Here is a 14,501-nt window from a genome sequence, read left to right as displayed (position 1 = left end):
GTTTAACGCAAAACTCTTATTTTCTTTCAAAGATTCAATATTTATACATTAAAAACGTCTACTAATGTAATGGGTGCCGTGTTTGAGTTATTCTCATTCAAAAATTTAATTTTTAGTCATTAAAAAACTCTTCGGGACATCATAGGGAACTGGCATAAGTTAAACTCAAAACACTCATTTTCTTTCGTAGATTCAGACTTTAAACATTAAAAAGGTCTAGTGACATAATAGGTACCGTGAATGAGGTAATTTCATTCAAAGATTTATCTTTACTCATTAAAACACTCTTCGTGATGTCAAAGGGAACTCGAATAAATTGAATCCAAAACACTAATTTTCCTCCAAAGATTTTGTCTTTATACCTTAAAAAAGGTCTAGTGACATAATGCGTACCTAGATTGAGGTCTTTTCATTCAAAGATGTAATATTTTACTCATTAAAACACTCATCGTAACGTCAAAGGGAACTCGAATAGGTTTAACTCAAAACTCTCATTTTCTTTCAAAAATTTAATCTTTATACATTAAAATGGTCTAGTGACATAATAGGTACCTTTATTAAGTTAATTTCACTCAAAGATTCAATCTTACTCATTAGCATACTCTTCGGGACGCCAAAGGGAACTCGAATAAGTTGAACTCAACACTCTTATTTTCTTTCAAAGATTTAATCTTTATACATTAAAAAGGCCAACTGACACAATCGGTACCTTTATTGAGGAGATTTCACTCAAAGATTGTATTTTTACTCCCTAAAACACTCTTCGTAATGTCAAAGATAACTCGAATGAGTTTAACTTAAAACTCTCATTTTATTTGAAAGATTTAATCTTTATACGTTAAAAAGGTCTAGTGAAATAATACATACCATGATTGAGGTATTTTCATTCAAAGATTCAATCTTTATCCATTAAAACACGCGACGCGAATTCATAGGGAACTCGAATAAGTTAAACTCAAAACTTTCATTTTCTTTAAAAGATTCAATCTTGATACATTAAAAAGGTCAAGTGACTTAATAGGTACTTGGATTGAGGTAATTTCATTCCAAAATTCAATCTTTACTTATTAAAACACTCTTCGTGACGTCAAAGGGAACTCCAATAAGTTTAACTCAAAACTTTCATTTTCTTTCAGAGATTTGATCTTTATATATTAAAATGGTCTTGTGACCTAATCGGTACTTTGATTGAGGTATTTTCGTTCAAAGATTCAATCTTTAGTAATTAAAATACCCTTCGCGACTGCATAGGGAACTCAAATAAGTTAAATACAAAACTCATATTTTCTTTCAAAGATGCAATCTTTAAATTAAAAAAGGCCAAGTGACATAATAGGTATCTTGATTCAGGTAATTTCTTTCAAAGATTCAATCTTTACTCATTAAAGTATTCATCGTGACGTCAAAGGAAACACGAATCAGTTTAACGCAAAACTCTTATTTTCTTTCAAAGATTCAATATTTATACATTAAAAACGTCTACTGATGTAATGGGTACCTTGATTGAGTTATTTTCATTCAAAGATTCAATCTTTAGTCATTAAAGCACTCTTCGGGACTTCATAGGGAACTGGCATAAGTTAAACTCAAAACACGCATTTTCTTTCGTAGATTCAGACTTTAAACATTAAAAAGGTCTAGTGACATAATAGGTACCGTGAATGAGGCAATTTCATTCAAAGATTCATCTTTACTCATTAAAACACTCTTCGTGATGTCAAAGGGAACTCGAATAAGTTGAATCCAAAACACTAATTTTCCTCCAAAGATTCTGTCTTTATACCTTAAAAAAGGTCTAGTGACATAATGCGTACCTAGATTGAGGTTTTTTCATTCAAAGATGCAATATTTTACTCATTAAAACACTCATCGTGACGTCAAAGGGAACTCGAATAGGTTTAACTCAAAACTCTCATTTTCTTTCAAAAATTTAATCTTTATACATTAAAATGGTCTAGTGACATAATAGGTACCTTTATTAAGTTAATTTCATTCAAAGATTCAATCTTACTCATTAGCATACTCTTCGGGACGTCAAAGGGAACTCGAATAAGTTGAACTCAAAACTCTTATTTTCTTTCAAAGATTTAATCTTTATACATTAAAAAGGTCAACTGACACAATCGGTACCTTTATTGAGGAGATTTCACTCAAAGATTGCATCTTTACTCCTTAAAACACTCTTTGTAATGTCAAAGATAACTCGAATTAGTTTAACTTAAAACTCTCATTTTATTTGGAAGATTTAATCTTTATGCGTTAAAAAGGTCTAGTGAAATAATACATACCATGATTGAGGTATTTTCATTCAAAGACTCAATCTTTATCCATTAAAACACGCGACGTGACTTCGTAGGTAACTCGAATAAGTTAAACTCAAAACTCTCATTTTCTTTAAAAGACTCAATCTTTATACATTAAAAATGTCAAGTGACTTAATAGGTACCTGTATTGAGGTAATTTCATTCCAAAATTCAATCTTTACTTATTAAAACACTCTTCGTGACGTCAAAGGGAACTCCAATAAGTTTAACTCAAAACTCTCATTTTCTTTCAGAGATTTGATCTTTATACATTAAAATGGTCTTGTGACCTAATCGGTACTTTGATTGAGGTATTTTCGTTCAAAGATTCAATCTTTAGTCATTAAAATACTCTTCGCGACTGCAAAGGGAACTCAAATAAGTTAAATACAAAACTCATATTTTCTTTCAAAGATGTAATCTTTATAAATTAAAAAGGCCAAGTGATATAATAGGTATCTTGATTCAGGTAATTTCTTTTAAAGATTCAATCTTTACTCATTAAAGTATTCATTGTGACGTCAAAGGAAACACGAATCAGTTTAACGCAAAACTCGTATTTTCTTTCAAAGATTCAATATTTATACATTAAAAACGTCTACTGATGTAATGGGTACCTTGATTGAGGTATTTTCATTCAAAGATTCAATCTTTAGTCATTAAAACACTCTTCGGGACTTCATAGGGAACTGGCATAAGTTAAACTCAAAACACGCATTTTCTTTCTTAGATTCAAACTTTAAACATTAAAAATGTCTAGTGACATAATAGGTACCGTGAATGAGGTAATTTCATTCAAAGATTCATCTTTACTCATTAAAACACTCTTCGTGATGTCAAAGGGAACTCGAATAAGTTGAACCCAAAACACTAATTTTCCTCAAAAGATTCAATCTTTATACATTAAAAAAGGTCTAGTGACATAATGCTTACCTAGATTGAGGTACTTTCATTCAAAGATGCAATATTTTACTCATTAAAACACTCATCGTGACGTCAAAATGGTCTAGTGACATAATAAGTACCTTTATTAAGTTAATTTCATTCAAAGATTCAATCTTACTCATTAGCATACTCTTCGGGACGTCAAAGGAAATGGAATAAGTTGAACTCAAAACAATTATTTTCTTTCAAAGATTTAATCGTTATACATTAAAAAGGCCAACTGACACAATCAGTACCTTTATTGAGGAGATTTCACTCAAAGATTGTATCTTTACTCCTTAAAACACTCTTCGTGATGTTAAAGATAACTCGAATTAGTTTAACTTAAAACTCTCATTTTATTTGAAAAATTTAATCTTTATACGTTAAAAAGGTCTAGTGAAGTAATACATACCATGATTGAGGTATTTTCATTCAAAGATTCAATCTTTATCGATTAAAACACGCGACGCGACTTCGTAGGGAACTCGAATAAGTTAAACTCAAAACTCTCATTTTCTTTAAAAGACTCAATCTTTATACATTAAAAAGGTCAAGTGACATAATAGGTACCTGGATTAAGGTAATTTCATTCCAAAATTCAATCTTTACTTATTAAAACACTCTTCGTGACGTCAAAGGGAACTCCAATAAGTTTAACTCAAAACTCTCATTTTCTTTCAGAGATTTGATCTTTATACATTAAAATGGTCTTGTGACCTAATCGGTACTTTGATTGAGGTATTTTCGTTCAAAGATTCAATCTTTAGTCATTAAAATACTCTTCACGACTGCATAGGGAACTCAAATAAGTTAAATACAAAACTCATATTTTCTTTCAAAGATGCAATCTTTATAGATTAAAAAAGGCCAAGTGACATAATAGGTATCTTGATTCAGGTAATTTCTTTCAAAGATTCAATCTTTACTCATTAAAGTATTCATCGTGACGTCAAAGGAAACACGAATCAGTTTAACGCAAAACTCTTATTTTCTTTCATAGATTCAATATTTATACATTAAAAACGTCTACTGATGTAATGGGTACCGTGATTGAGTTATTTTCATTCAAAGATTCAATCTTTAGTCATTAAAGCACTCTTCGGGACTTTATAGGGAACTGGCATAAGTTAAACTCAAAACACTCATTTTCTTTCGTAGATTCAGACTTTAAACATTAAAAAGGTCTAGTGACATAATAGGTACCGTGAATGAGGCAATTTCATTCAAAGATTCATCTTTACTCATTAAAACACTCTTCGTGATGTCAAAGGGAACTCGAATAAGTTGAATCCAAAACACTAATTTTCCTCCAAAGATTCTGTCTTTATACCTTAAAAAAGGTCTAGTGACATAATGCGTACCTAGATTGAGGTTTTTTCATTCAAAGATGCAATATTTTACTCATTAAAACACTCATCGTGACGTCAAAGGGAACTCGAATAGGTTTAACTCAAAACTCTCATTTTCTTTCAAAAATTTAATCTTTATACATTAAAATGGTCTAGTGACATAATAGGTACCTTTATTAAGTTAATTTCATTCAAAGATTCAATCTTACTCATTAGCATACTCTTCGGGACGTCAAAGGGAACTCGAATAAGTTGAACTCAAAACTCTTATTTTCTTTCAAAGATTTAATCTTTATACATTAAAAAGGTCAACTGACACAATCGGTACCTTTATTGAGGAGATTTCACTCAAAGATTGCATCTTTACTCCTTAAAACACTCTTCGTAATGTCAAAGATAACTCGAATTAGTTTAACTTAAAACTCTCATTTTATTTGAAAGATTTAATCTTTATGCGTTAAAAAGGTCTACTGAAATAATACATACCATGATTGAGGTATTTTCATTCAAAGACTCAATCTTTATCCATTAAAACACGCGACGTGACTTCGTAGGGAACTCGAATAAGTTAAACTCAAAACTCTCATTTTTTTTAAAAGACTCAATCTTTATACATTAAAAATGTCAAGTGACTTAATAGGTACCTGTATTGAGGTAATTTCATTCCAAAATTCAATCTTTACTTATTAAAACACTCTTCGTGATGTCAAAGGGAACTCCAATAAGTTTAACTCAAAACTCTCATTTTCTTTCAGAGATTTGATCTTTATACATTAAAATGGTCTTGTGACCTAATCGGTACTTTGATTGAGGTATTTTCGTTCAAAGATTCAATCTTTAGTCATTAAAATACTCTTCGCGACTGCAAAGGGAACTCAAATAAGTTAAATACAAAACTCATATTTTCTTTTAAAGATGTAATCTTTATAAATTAAAAAGGCCAAGTGATATAATAGGTATCTTGATTCAGGTAATTTCTTTTAAAGATTCAATCTTTACTCATTAAAGTATTCATCGTGACGTCAAAGGAAACACGAATCAGTTTAACGCAAAACTCTTATTTTCTTTCAAAGATTCAATATTTATACATTAAAAACGTCTACTGATGTAATGGGTACCTTGATTGAGGTATTTTCATTCAAAGATTCAATCTTTAGTCATTAAAACACTCTTCGGGACTTCATAGGGAACTGGCATAAGTTAAACTCAAAACACGCATTTTCTTTCTTAGATTCAAACTTTAAACATTAAAAATGTCTAGTGACATAATAGGTACCGTGAATGAGGTAATTTCATTCAAACATTCATCTTTACTCATTAAAACACTCTTCGTGATGTCAAAGGGAACTCGAATAAGTTGAACCCAAAACACTAATTTTCCTCCAAAGATTCAATCTTTATACATTAAAAAAGGTCTAGTGACATAATGCTTACCTAGATTGAGGTACTTTCATTCAAAGATGCAATATTTTACTCATTAAAACACTCATCGTGACGTCAAAATGGTCTAGTGACATAATAAGTACCTTTATTAAGTTAATTTCATTCAAAGATTCAATCTTACTCATTAGCATACTCTTCGGGACGTCAAAGGAAATGGAATAAGTTGAACTCAAAACAATTATTTTCTTTCAAAGATTTAATCGTTATACATTAAAAAGGCCAACTGACACAATCAGTACCTTTATTGAGGAGATTTCACTCAAAGATTGTATCTTTACTCCTTAAAACACTCTTCGTGATGTTAAAGATAACTCGAATTAGTTTAACTTAAAACTCTCATTTTATTTGAAAAATTTAATCTTTATACGTTAAAAAGGTCTAGTGAAATAATACATACCATGATTGAGGTATTTTCGTTCAAAGATTCAATCTTTATCCATTAAAACATGCGACGCGACTTCATAGGGAACTCGAATAAGTTAAACTCAAAACTCTCATTTTCTTTAAAAGACTCAATCTTTATACATTAAAAAGGTCAAGTGACATAATAGGTACCTGGATTAAGGTAATTTCATTCCAAAATTCAATCTTTACTTATTAAAACACTCTTCGTGACGTCAAAGGGAACTCCAATAAGTTTAACTCAAAACTCTCATTTTCTTTCAGAGATTTGATCTTTATACATTAAAATGGTCTTGTGACCTAATCGGTACTTTGATTGAGGTATTTTCGTTCAAAGATTCAATCTTTAGTCATTAAAATACTCTTCGCGACTGCATAGGGAACTCAAATAAGTTAAATACAAAACTCATATTTTCTTTCAAAGATGCAATCTTTATAGATTAAAAAAGGCCAAGTGACATAATAGGTATCTTGATTCAGGTAATTTCTTTCAAAGATTCAATCTTTACTCATTAAAGTATTCATCGTGACGTCAAAGGAAACACGAATCAGTTTAACGGAAAACTCTTATTTTCTTTCAAAGATTCAATATTTATACATTAAAAACGTCTACTGATGTAATGGGTACCGTGATTGAGTTATTTTCATTCAAAGATTCAATCTTTAGTCATTAAAGCACTCTTCGGGACTTTATAGGGAACTGGCATAAGTTAAACTCAAAACACTCATTTTCTTTCGTAGATTCAGACTTTAAGCATTAAAAAGGTCTAGTGACATAATAGGTACCGTGAATGAGGCAATTTCATTCAAAGATGCATCTTTACTTATTAAAACACTCTTCGTGATGTCAAAGGGAACTCGAATACGTTGAATCCAAAACACTAATTTTCCTCCAAAGATTCTGTCTTTATACCTTAAAAAAGGTCTAGTGACATAATGCGTACCTAGATTGAGGTTTTTTCATTCAAAGATGCAATATTTCACTCATTAAAACACTCATCGTGACGTCAAAGGGAACTCGAATAGGTTTAACTCAAAACTCTCATTTTCTTTCAAAAATTTAATCTTTATACATTAAAATGGTCTAGTGACATAATAGGTACCTTTATTAAGTTAATTTCATTCAAAGATTCAATCTTACTCATTAGCATACTCTTCGGGACGTCAAAGGGAACTCGAATAAGTTGAACTCAAAACTCTTATTTTCTTTCAAAGATTTAATCTTTATACATTAAAAAGGTCAACTGACACAATCGGTACCTTTATTGAGGAGATTTCACTCAAAGATTGCATCTTTACTCCTTAAAACACTCTTCGTAATGTCAAAGATAACTCGAATTAGTTTAACTTAAAACTCTCATTTTATTTGAAAGATTTAATCTTTATGCGTTAAAAAGGTCTAGTGAAATAATACATACCATGATTGAGGTATTTTCATTCAAAGACTCAATCTTTATCCATTAAAACACGCGACGTGACTTCGTAGGGAACTCGAATAAGTTAAACTCAAAACTCTCATTTTCTTTAAAAGACTCAATCTTTATACATTAAAAATGTCAAGTGACTTAATAGGTACCTGTATTGAGGTAATTTCATTCCAAAATTCAATCTTTACTTATTAAAACACTCTTCGTGACGTCAAAGGGAACTCCAATAAGTTTAACTCAAAACTCTCATTTTCTTTCAGAGATTTGATCTTTATACATTAAAATGGTCTTGTGACCTAATCGGTACTTTGATTGAGGTATTTTCGTTCAAAGATTCAATCTTTAGTCATTAAAATACTCTTCGCGACTGCATAGGGAACTCAAATAAGTTAAATACAAAACTCATATTTTCTTTCAAAGATGCAATCTTTATAGATTAAAAAAGGCCAAGTGACATAATAGGTATCTTGATTCAGGTAATTTCTTTCAAAGATTCAATCTTTACTCATTAAAGTATTCATCGTGACGTCAAAGGAAACACGAATCAGTTTAACGCAAAACTCTTATTTTCTTTCATAGATTCAATATTTATACATTAAAAACGTCTACTGATGTAATGGGTACCGTGATTGAGTTATTTTCATTCAAAGATTCAATCTTTAGTCATTAAAGCACTCTTCGGGACTTTATAGGGAACTGGCATAAGTTAAACTCAAAACACTCATTTTCTTTCGTAGATTCAGACTTTAAACATTAAAAAGGTCTAGTGACATAATAGGTACCGTGAATGAGGCAATTTCATTCAAAGATTCATCTTTACTCATTAAAACACTCTTCGTGATGTCAAAGGGAACTCGAATAAGTTGAATCCAAAACACTAATTTTCCTCCAAAGATTCTGTCTTTATACCTTAAAAAAGGTCTAGTGACATAATGCGTACCTAGATTGAGGTTTTTTCATTCAAAGATGCAATATTTTACTCATTAAAACACTCATCGTGACGTCAAAGGGAACTCGAATAGGTTTAACTCAAAACTCTCATTTTCTTTCAAAAATTTAATCTTTATACATTAAAATGGTCTAGTGACATAATAGGTACCTTTATTAAGTTAATTTCATTCAAAGATTCAATCTTACTCATTAGCATACTCTTCGGGACGTCAAAGGGAACTCGAATAAGTTGAACTCAAAACTCTTATTTTCTTTCAAAGATTTAATCTTTATACATTAAAAAGGTCAACTGACACAATCGGTACCTTTATTGAGGAGATTTCACTCAAAGATTGCATCTTTACTCCTTAAAACACTCTTCGTAATGTCAAAGATAACTCGAATTAGTTTAACTTAAAACTCTCATTTTATTTGAAAGATTTAATCTTTATGCGTTAAAAAGGTCTACTGAAATAATACATACCATGATTGAGGTATTTTCATTCAAAGACTCAATCTTTATCCATTAAAACACGCGACGTGACTTCGTAGGGAACTCGAATAAGTTAAACTCAAAACTCTCATTTTTTTTAAAAGACTCAATCTTTATACATTAAAAATGTCAAGTGACTTAATAGGTACCTGTATTGAGGTAATTTCATTCCAAAATTCAATCTTTACTTATTAAAACACTCTTCGTGATGTCAAAGGGAACTCCAATAAGTTTAACTCAAAACTCTCATTTTCTTTCAGAGATTTGATCTTTATACATTAAAATGGTCTTGTGACCTAATCGGTACTTTGATTGAGGTATTTTCGTTCAAAGATTCAATCTTTAGTCATTAAAATACTCTTCGCGACTGCAAAGGGAACTCAAATAAGTTGAATACAAAACTCATATTTTCTTTTAAAGATGTAATCTTTATAAATTAAAAAGGCCAAGTGATATAATAGGTATCTTGATTCAGGTAATTTCTTTTAAAGATTCAATCTTTACTCATTAAAGTATTCATCGTGACGTCAAAGGAAACACGAATCAGTTTAACGCAAAACTCTTATTTTCTTTCAAAGATTCAATATTTATACATTAAAAACGTCTACTGATGTAATGGGTACCTTGATTGAGGTATTTTCATTCAAAGATTCAATCTTTAGTCATTAAAACACTCTTCGGGACTTCATAGGGAACTGGCATAAGTTAAACTCAAAACACGCATTTTCTTTCTTAGATTCAAACTTTAAACATTAAAAATGTCTAGTGACATAATAGGTACCGTGAATGAGGTAATTTCATTCAAACATTCATCTTTACTCATTAAAACACTCTTCGTGATGTCAAAGGGAACTCGAATAAGTTGAACCCAAAACACTAATTTTCCTCCAAAGATTCAATCTTTATACATTAAAAAAGGTCTAGTGACATAATGCTTACCTAGATTGAGGTACTTTCATTCAAAGATGCAATATTTTACTCATTAAAACACTCATCGTGACGTCAAAATGGTCTAGTGACATAATAAGTACCTTTATTAAGTTAATTTCATTCAAAGATTCAATCTTACTCATTAGCATACTCTTCGGGACGTCAAAGGAAATGGAATAAGTTGAACTCAAAACAATTATTTTCTTTCAAAGATTTAATCGTTATACATTAAAAAGGCCAACTGACACAATCAGTACCTTTATTGAGGAGATTTCACTCAAAGATTGTATCTTTACTCCTTAAAACACTCTTCGTGATGTTAAAGATAACTCGAATTAGTTTAACTTAAAACTCTCATTTTATTTGAAAAATTTAATCTTTATACGTTAAAAAGGTCTAGTGAAATAATACATACCATGATTGAGGTATTTTCGTTCAAAGATTCAATCTTTATCCATTAAAACATGCGACGCGACTTCATAGGGAACTCGAATAAGTTAAACTCAAAACTCTCATTTTCTTTAAAAGACTCAATCTTTATACATTAAAAAGGTCAAGTGACATAATAGGTACCTGGATTAAGGTAATTTCATTCCAAAATTCAATCTTTACTTATTAAAACACTCTTCGTGACGTCAAAGGGAACTCCAATAAGTTTAACTCAAAACTCTCATTTTCTTTCAGAGATTTGATCTTTATACATTAAAATGGTCTTGTGACCTAATCGGTACTTTGATTGAGGTATTTTCGTTCAAAGATTCAATCTTTAGTCATTAAAATACTCTTCGCGACTGCATAGGGAACTCAAATAAGTTAAATACAAAACTCATATTTTCTTTCAAAGATGCAATCTTTATAGATTAAAAAAGGCCAAGTGACATAATAGGTATCTTGATTCAGGTAATTTCTTTCAAAGATTCAATCTTTACTCATTAAAGTATTCATCGTGACGTCAAAGGAAACACGAATCAGTTTAACGCAAAACTCTTATTTTCTTTCAAAGATTCAATATTTATACATTAAAAACGTCTACTGATGTAATGGGTACCGTGATTGAGTTATTTTCATTCAAAGATTCAATCTTTAGTCATTAAAGCACTCTTCGGGACTTTATAGGGAACTGGCATAAGTTAAACTCAAAACACTCATTTTCTTTCGTAGATTCAGACTTTAAGCATTAAAAAGGTCTAGTGACATAATAGGTACCGTGAATGAGGCAATTTCATTCAAAGATGCATCTTTACTCATTAAAACACTCTTCGTGATGTCAAAGGGAACTCGAATACGTTGAATCCAAAACACTAATTTTCCTCCAAAGATTCTGTCTTTATACCTTAAAAAAGGTCTAGTGACATAATGCGTTCCTAGATTGAGGTTTTTTCATTCAAAGATGCAATATTTCACTCATTAAAACACTCATCGTGACGTCAAAGGGAACTCGAATAGGTTTAACTCAAAACTCTCATTTTCTTTCAAAAATTTAATCTTTATACATTAAAATGGTCTAGTGACATAATAGGTACCTTTATTAAGTTAATTTCATTCAAAGATTCAATCTTACTCATTAGCATACTCTTCGGGACGTCAAAGGGAACTCGAATAAGTTGAACTCAAAACTCTTATTTTCTTTCAAAGATTTAATCTTTATACATTAAAAAGGTCAACTGACACAATCGGTACCTTTATTGAGGAGATTTCACTCAAAGATTGCATCTTTACTCCTTAAAACACTCTTCGTAATGTCAAAGATAACTCGAATTAGTTTAACTTAAAACTCTCATTTTATTTGAAAGATTTAATCTTTATGCGTTAAAAAGGTCTAGTGAAATAATACATACCATGATTGAGGTATTTTCATTCAAAGACTTAATCTTTATCCATTAAAACACGCGACGTGACTTCGTAGGGAACTCGAATAAGTTAAACTCAAAACTCTCATTTTCTTTAAAAGACTCAATCTTTATACATTAAAAATGTCAAGTGACTTAATAGGTACCTGTATTGAGGTAATTTCATTCCAAAATTCAATCTTTACTTATTAAAACACTCTTCGTGACGTCAAAGGGAACTCCAATAAGTTTAACTCAAAACTCTCATTTTCTTTCAGAGATTTGATCTTTATACATTAAAATGGTCTTGTGACCTAATCGGTACTTTGATTGAGGTATTTTCGTTCAAAGATTCAATCTTTAGTCATTAAAATACTCTTCGCGACTGCATAGGGAACTCAAATAAGTTAAATACAAAACTCATATTTTCTTTCAAAGATGCAATCTTTATAGATTAAAAAAGGCCAAGTGACATAATAGGTATCTTGATTCAGGTAATTTCTTTCAAAGATTCAATCTTTACTCATTAAAGTATTCATCGTGACGTCAAAGGAAACACGAATCAGTTTAACGCAAAACTCTTATTTTCTTTCATAGATTCAATATTTATACATTAAAAACGTCTACTGATGTAATGGGTACCGTGATTGAGTTATTTTCATTCAAAGATTCAATCTTTAGTCATTAAAGCACTCTTCGGGACTTTATAGGGAACTGGCATAAGTTAAACTCAAAACACTCATTTTCTTTCGTAGATTCAGACTTTAAACATTAAAAAGGTCTAGTGACATAATAGGTACCGTGAATGAGGCAATTTCATTCAAAGATTCATCTTTACTCATTAAAACACTCTTCGTGATGTCAAAGGGAACTCGAATAAGTTGAATCCAAAACACTAATTTTCCTCCAAAGATTCTGTCTTTATACCTTAAAAAAGGTCTAGTGACATAATGCGTACCTAGATTGAGGTATTTTCATTCAAAGATGCAATATTTTACTCATTAAAATACTCATTGTGACGTCAAAGGGAACTCGAATAGATTTAACTCAAAACTCGTATTTTCTTTCAAAGATTTAATCTTTATACATGAAAATGGTCTAGTGACATAATAGGTACCTTGATTGATGTATTTTCATTCAAAGATTCAATATTTTACTCTTTAAAACATTCATAGTGATGTCAAAGGGTACTCGAATTGGTTTAACTCAAAACTCTCATTTTCTTTCAAAGATTAATCTTTATGCGTGAAAATGGTCTAGTGACATAATGGGCACCTTTATTGAGGTATTGTTATTCAAATTTTCAATCGTTACTCTTTAAAACACTCTTCGTAACGTCAAAGGGAACTCAAATAAGTTTAACTAAAAACTTTTAAAAAGATCTACTGACATAATAGATACCTTTATTGTGCTAATTTCATTCAAAGATTCAATCTTTACTCCTTAGAACACTCTTTGTTACTTTAAAGTGAATTCGAATAAGTTTAACTCAAGACTCTCATTATCTTTCAAAGATTTAATCTATATACATTACCTTGATTGAGGTATTTTCATTCAAAGATTCAATCTTTAGTCATTAAAACACTCTACGCGACTTCATAGGGAACTCGAATAGGTTAACTTAAAACTCTCATTTTATTTGAAAAATTTAATCTTTATACGTTAAAAAGGTCTAGTGAAATAATACATACCATAATTGAGGTATTTTCATTCAAAGATTCAATCTTTATCCATTAAAACACGCGACGCGACTTCGTAGGGAACTCGAATAAGTTAAACTCAAAACTCTCATTTTCTTTAAAAGACTCAATCTTTATACATTAAAAAGGTCAAGTGACATAATAGGTACCTGGATTAAGGTAATTTCATTCCAAAATTCAATCTCTACTTATTAAAACACTCTTCGTGACGTCAAAGGGAACTCCAATAAGTTTAACTCAAAACTCTCATTTTCTTTCAGAGATTTGATCTTTATACATTAAAATGGTCTTGTGACCTAATCGGTACTTTGATTGAGGTATTTTCGTTCAAAGATTCAATCTTTAGTCATTAAAATACTCTTAGCGACTGCATAGGGAACTCAAATAAGTTAAATACAAAACTCATATTTACTTTCAAAGATGCAATCTTTATAGATTAAAAAAGGCCAAGTGACATAATAGGTATCTTGATTCAGGTAATTTCTTTCAAAGATTCAATCTTTACTCATTAAAGTATTCATCGTGACGTCAAAGGAAACACGAATCAGTTTAACGCAAAACTCTTATTTTCTTTCAAAGATTCAATATTTATACATTAAAAACGTCTACTGATGTAATGGGTACCGTGATTGAGTTATTTTCATTCAAAGATTCAATCTTTAGTCATTAAAGCACTCTTCGGGACTTTATAGGGAACTGGCATAAGTTAAACTCAAAACACTCATTTTCTTTCGTAGATTCAGACTTTAAACATTAAAAAGGTCTAGT

This window comes from Cornus florida, unplaced genomic scaffold, assembly GCF_030987335.1.
Source record: "Cornus florida cultivar Cherokee Brave unplaced genomic scaffold, ASM3098733v1 CherokeeBrave_3.0.0_Hap2_Chr10, whole genome shotgun sequence".
Classification (NCBI taxonomy): domain Eukaryota; kingdom Viridiplantae; phylum Streptophyta; class Magnoliopsida; order Cornales; family Cornaceae; genus Cornus; species Cornus florida.
The sequence above is the reverse complement of the archived record's forward strand: the minus strand, read 5'-3'. Positions refer to the sequence as shown.